Raw genomic sequence first — 6,742 nt, 5'->3', positions numbered from 1 at the left:
TTAAGGGAAGACCCTTTGCTTATGTTGAGAGAACTTGAGGGTCAACCCTTTTGCCAAAATATGTTATACCATTGTATTTTAACAGTCTTTACATATATGTTCGTTTCTTTTTTTAGAAATAAAATATGTTTTAAATCATAATCATATAAATTGCCCAATAACGTAACTCTGTAAGATTTAATTTGCTCCTTAAAAGTAACGTATGATTCTACCCGTTTAAAGGCATGATTTGCCATTTAACTTTATGGTACGATTTGCTTGATTTGCCCTATATAATTTCGCCCCGTAAGATATGATATGCCTTTTATGGTATGATTTGCCCTGTAAAATATTATTTGCCCTTCACTTAGAATACGTCATTATCAAGACTGGCACCAATATTTCTGAAAATCTACAAAAAGCATCAGCAACAGACGCAGACCATTGCTCAAACTGAAATACCTTAAAGGAACTCCACCGTGGTCCACAAGCCAAAAAACATAAAATTTGATTTTCTTTCATAGATCAGCTTGGTCACTTAAAACAGCAAGATATGTAAAAGGTTGATAAGAAATATGCGTAGAAATAACTTGAAAATCGTACTTTTAGGCTATTCTTAGTCCGATTTGGTTGCAACACTTTTCAATTTTGAATCATTTTCACAGTTTGAATAATACAATTACTGTATTCTGGAAAAGCGGAGTGAGCGAGTGATCTGAAATTTTGCACACAAGTTATTAGTCTAGACCTTCATCAAATGGAACATTTATCTCGAAACATTATTTCCGTCCCGTAATGTCAAAAACTTCAGTGGAGTCCCTTTAAACTTTGAATGAACTGTTCTCAATTCAAAGCAAGACAAATCCACTATATAAATTAAGCAGGTAGAGGAAAATTGGTGTAGGAAACAAGAGATTTAGACAACATGCTCCACTAAACAGGTAGAAACACCTAGGTTATTATATGGAAGGGTATTAACGCAAAAATTACATCTTGCTTTCTTACGTTACATCGTGCTTTCTAACTTGTACATCTTGCATTCTGACTGGGCCATACTATAACGTATCATGTACATCTTGCTTTCTGACTTTTACATCTTGCTTTCTTACATGCACATTATGCTTTCTGCTGTGTGCGTCTTGCTTAATTGTATGTTGATATCGTTATTTAACTATCAATAATTATAGTTATATATAACTTTAAATTACTTCTGTGACGTCATTCCTTTGTTCTGACCGTACTGTATTTTTAATACAGTACAGGTAGGTGTCCAATATTAACGTGTAAGTCCAATATTAATTGTGTAACACATTAATATGAAAGAAGCTTCAATGACCACAGGATTTTGTGGAAAATCATCAAAATTAAAGAAAGAATAAAAGATTAAATAAAATGTAAGTTAATACGAGTAATGCAACGTTTTTCCTTTGCCCATTACGTATTTTACAGAATTTTACTAAAAGAACAATAATTGTTATCTGTCGATGATTTCTTTGCTCATTTCACGAATTCTATTTTCAAGCCTACTGGTTTTCGATCTCCAAGCTCTTAAAATTATATTACCGTTTACGCTTCCGTAGTGAAAGTCAGTTAAGATATGATTTTAATGGGATTGTTAATTCTTGCCTATTGTCCGTTTTTTCTTTTAACATGTATTTTAATTGACAATTTTACTTGATATGATTGTATGTACGTACTGTTTCAGTAAGGTCAACTTTTCAAATAAGTGATCAGCTTTTCAGATAGATGAAATTATAGAGAAAATAAATTCATCTTTTCAAAACAAAAGCTGTTATATTTGATTACATAATTGTTTGACTTATATAAACGATTCCAGACCCCTGTGGTATGACAAATATCAATTCAAAAATAAGAAAATCTCATTTCGTTGCGTAAATATCCAAAATTAACCCTAATGGTCATTTTAACACAACATTTTACATCTGTGATAGCTGTAGTCATATGAAAAATAAAAATATCATTTTTAACACTTAATGGTCAGTAAAAATCCTTCCTAAAAGTAATAAAATAGAGAAAATAAGAATCCATAAAGTCATCTCAGTCAAGCATTCAAAATATCCAAGATTTAACACAAATTTGAAAACTTTTATTTTTACTATTTCTTGTAAAAATCTCCAATGTACAAATTTATGTAACTGTATGTGTGTAAATCCAACATTTTGTGTAACTGGTTTATTTTGTGTATTGGTCTTATTTCAAAACACGAAATTTTCATACTTCGGACATTTTGTTATTTTAGAGGCTCTCTATAGGGTTTTGCAGGTAAGAAAAAATAACTACTAAAGCATAAAATTGTCCATTTCTAGCACAAGAAACATAATGTCTAATTTTTCGATGGATAACATGATATTTGATAGTAAAAGTAGTAATTTAAGTAAGATATAAGCCTCAAACTGACCAATAAGTAAAATATTGAATTCCCCTCGGCGCTACGCGCCTAATGAAATTCAATATTTGACATATTGGACAGTTTTCGGCTTATATCTACTACATATATTAGTTACTTTCGTCTTGTCGCTAGTGAAGCACGCCAAACGGCGCGTTGTCGTGCGGCGTGTTGTCGCGATGTCGCTCAAATCAAAGGATTGGCTTATAAGCCGAGCGACAAGACGACAGTGCGACAACGCGCCGTTTGGTGCGTTCCGCTAGCGACAAGACGAAAAGACGATAACGATAAAGGTTGTGTTGTCGCTATCGACAACGCAACACGCAAAGTGTACAAACTCAGCCACCATACATAATAAGCTATATCATTCTCGTATATGAAATACATGGAAAAATATATAAAATAATGATTATTAATAATTCAAAAAAAAATATAAAAAAATCAATAAAATAAAAAGTAAAACAAAAATAGAATAATTTAATTCAAAGGGCTAATAAAAGTTTCACCCATGGTGGGATTTGAGCTTACGACCTTCCGCATGCGAAACAAGGACCTTAACCACTACTCTAACAGGCCATATGTTATTCCTGTTCGTGCGTTTTCGTATATGGCTTTATCCTGCCACCCCTATGTACTTATAAATTAAGATTTCCCATTCTCGATCATAATTATTTGAATGCCGGATTCCGATGATTGCCGATAAAAGGTCATTGAATATTCAAATGTCTCAGGCCAATATTGGCCAACAATATTTCAATACTGAAAAGGTCAGAGTTGAGAAGCACGGCGGAAAATGCCGAATTTTCCCGCTTCACAGATTACAGACCACGTGATCATTTGAGCTAACAGTTCATTTTTGGTGGGAAACTCGCGCCGAGAAGACGTTCTTTGTTAATAGAGTAAGTGTGATAATATTTTACAACTTTTGTATTTGATCGTTTATATTGTTCTTTATGTATGCTATTTTTTCATGTACTCGCGATTTATAAAATATCTTTAAATATGTATGTTATTCCTGTAGTTAGTTATGAGTTGAGTTGAAGTGATTGTTGATGGTTGTTATAAAATGTGATTTGGCCAGACTACGTGATGTGCCCACGGTTTTTTGATATACTCGCGATTTATAAAAAATCTTTATGTAAGTTATTCCTGTACCCCCTGTAGTTGGTTATGTGTCGAGTTGAAGTTATTGTTGATGGTTGTTATAAAATGTGATTCTGGCCAGGCTACGTGATATGACTGCGTTTTTTTTGATATACTCGCGATTTATAAAAAATCTTTATGTAAGTTAATCCTGTACCCCCTGTAGTTGGTTATGTGTTGAGTTGAAGTTATTGTTGATGGTTTGTTATAAAATTTGATTTGGCCAGACTACGTGATGCGCCCGCGGTTTTCTTTTTATATACTCGCGATTTTTTTTTAAAAAAATCTTTATATAATTATGTTATCCCTGTAGTTAGTAATGTGTTGAGTAGAAGTTATTGTTGATGATTATTATAAAATGGGATTTTGGCCAGACTACGTGATGCGCCCGGTTTTTTGATAATTTTATACTCGCGATTTATAAAAAAGTCTTTATATATGTTATTCCTGTAGTTAGTATTGTGTTGAGTTGAAGATAGTGTTGATGGTTGTTGTTATAAAATGTGATTTTAGCCAAACTATGTGATGCGCCCGCGTTTTGTTTGATATACTCACGATTTATAAAAAAATCTTTATATATGTTCTTATGAGTTGAGTTGAAGTCATTGTTGATGGTTGTTATAAAATGTGATTTTGGCCAGACTACGCGATTTATAAAAAAAGTCTTTATATATGTTATTCCTGTAGTTAGTATTGTGTTGAGTTGAAGATAGTGTTGATGGTTGTTGTTATAAAATGTGATTTTAGCCAAACTATGTGATGCGCCCGCGTTTTGTTTGATATACTCACGATTTATAAAAAAATCTTTATATATGTTCTTATGAGTTGAGTTGAAGTCATTGTTGATGGTTGTTATAAAATGTGATTTTGGCCAGACTACGTGATGCGCGCGCGTTTTTTTGATATACTTACGATTTACAAAAAAATCTTTATATACGTTATCCCTGAACCCCTGTAGTTATGTTTTGAGTTGAAGTTATTGTTGATGGTTGTTGTAATAAAATGTGATTCTGGCCAGGCTACGTGATCCGCCCATGGTTTTTTGATATACTCGCGATTTATAAAAAATCTTTATGTAAGTTATCCCTGTACCCCCTGTAGTTAGTAATGTGTTGAGTTGAAGTGATTGTTGAGGGTTGTTGTTATAAAATGTGATTCTGGCCAGGCAACGTGATCCGCCCGCGGTTTTTTTTTTGATATACTCGCGATTTATAAAAAAAATCTTTATGTAAGTTATCCCTGTAGTAAGTAATGTGTTGAGTTTAAGTGATTGTTGATGGTTGTTGTTATAAAATGTGATTCTGGCCAGACTACGTGATGCGCCCGCAGTTTTTTGATATACTCGCGATTTATAAAAAAAAAATATGTAAGTTATCCCTGTACCCCCTGTAGTTAGTAATGTGTTGAGTTGAAGTGATTGTTGATGGTTGTTGTTATAAAATGTGATTCTGGGCAGACTACGTGATGTGCCCACGGTTTTTTGATATACTCGCGATTTATAAAAAATCTTTATATAAGTTATCCCTGTACCCCCTGTAGTTAGTTATGTGTTGAGTTGAAGTTATTGTTGATGGTTGTTATAAAATGTGATTTTGGCCAGATTACGTGATGCGCCCGCGGTTTTTTGATATACTCACGATTTATAAAAAATCTTTATATACGTTATCCCTGAACCCCTGTAGTTATGTGTTGAGTTTAAGTGATTGTTGATGGTTGTTGTTATAAAATGTGATTCTGGCCAGACTACGTGATGCGCCCGCGATTTTTTTTGATATACTCGCGTTTTTTTTTTGGTTTTTTTTAAATATGTAAGTTATCCCTGTACCCCCTGTAGTTAGTAATGTGTTGAGTTGAAGTGATTGTTGATGGTTGTTGTTATAAAATGTGATTTTGGCCAGACTACGTGATGCGCGCGCGTTTTTTTTTTGATATACTTACGATTTACAAAAAAAATCTTAATATACGTTATCCCTGAACCCCTGTAGAGTTATGTTTTGAGTTGAAGTTATTGTTGATGGTTGTTGTAATAAAATGTGATTCTGGCCAGGCTACGTGATCCGCCAGCGGTTTTTTGATATATACTCGCGATTTATAAAAAATCTTTATGTAAGTTATCCCTGTATTTAGTAATGTGTTGAGTTGAAGTTATTGTTGAACTTCATATGGATTACGGTCAGATAAGAATTGCGGTCAGTATGCCTTACACTTGAACCAGAGTTTAATTGACAATTGTCATAGTCTTCGTGTTTGGTTTATAAACTTCAGCTGAATGGTCCCATCTTCTTTAAATATGTATAAAAAGGTTACGTGATGCGCCCGCAGTTTTTTATATACTTTTACTCGCGTATTAAATTGTAACTGACTTGTGTTTTTAGAATTTGTGTACTATGATTATGTTTGATATGTTTAATTATGTATTTGTTTGCTCTAATACCTATATTTTTGTATTGCAGATCTATTTGCCAGGTTCTTTAAATGTTTTTTTTTTGCCTATATTTTAATGTTTTGTGTTTTTTGTCTTTTTGAAAACCACCTGGAAAGAAGATGTTGGTGTTCTAGTTCTACATTGTGGCGAAGACGTGAGGATGTGGATGGATGTGTATCATTGGTTGGAAACTGGCATGATGGAGAAATTATATAGGTATTTTCAAAATTATACTTTAAGGATTTTTTGTAACCGTTTATTTGTGCCTGCAAAGTATCAATTATTTACAAGATAAAAAAAGTTCAGCTAGTTCAACAAACAGTTGATAGGAATTGTCTATTGGAGATAGTCTTTTAGCTAGCTAGACTGGAAGGTAAGTGGTTCTACTAGGCATGAACTTGCCCCACCCTGAAACTCTTTTGACGGCCTTTATCTGCCATATAATAAAGTATGGGTCATCATATTATATAAAACCAATGAAATATTGATAATTACCTGCTTATTTGAAAAGTAATTTGTAAAGACATGATAAATATTAACATTATAAGATTAGAATGTTATTTTGTAAACACATGGGTGACTAGGAAAATAATAGGTATTGGTACATTTTCTTTGATTCTTTTTATTCTGTTTTACTTGTGTCTCTTCCTTTAAGCCTTGTGAATTAGAATGTTATTTTGTAAACCCTGGTGATTTTTCAGACCATGGAGGAGTGAAGAAGTGGAAGTGGACAAGACTATCAGTTCTTCGAGAGTTCCAGTGCCTATATACTCGCAAGAAGGATATGG

The sequence above is a fragment of the Ruditapes philippinarum genome, unplaced genomic scaffold, assembly GCF_026571515.1.
Source record: "Ruditapes philippinarum isolate M1 unplaced genomic scaffold, ASM2657151v2 ctg1573_1_1_1_1, whole genome shotgun sequence".
NCBI lineage: Eukaryota > Metazoa > Mollusca > Bivalvia > Venerida > Veneridae > Ruditapes > Ruditapes philippinarum.
This window is presented reverse-complemented; position numbering follows the sequence as displayed.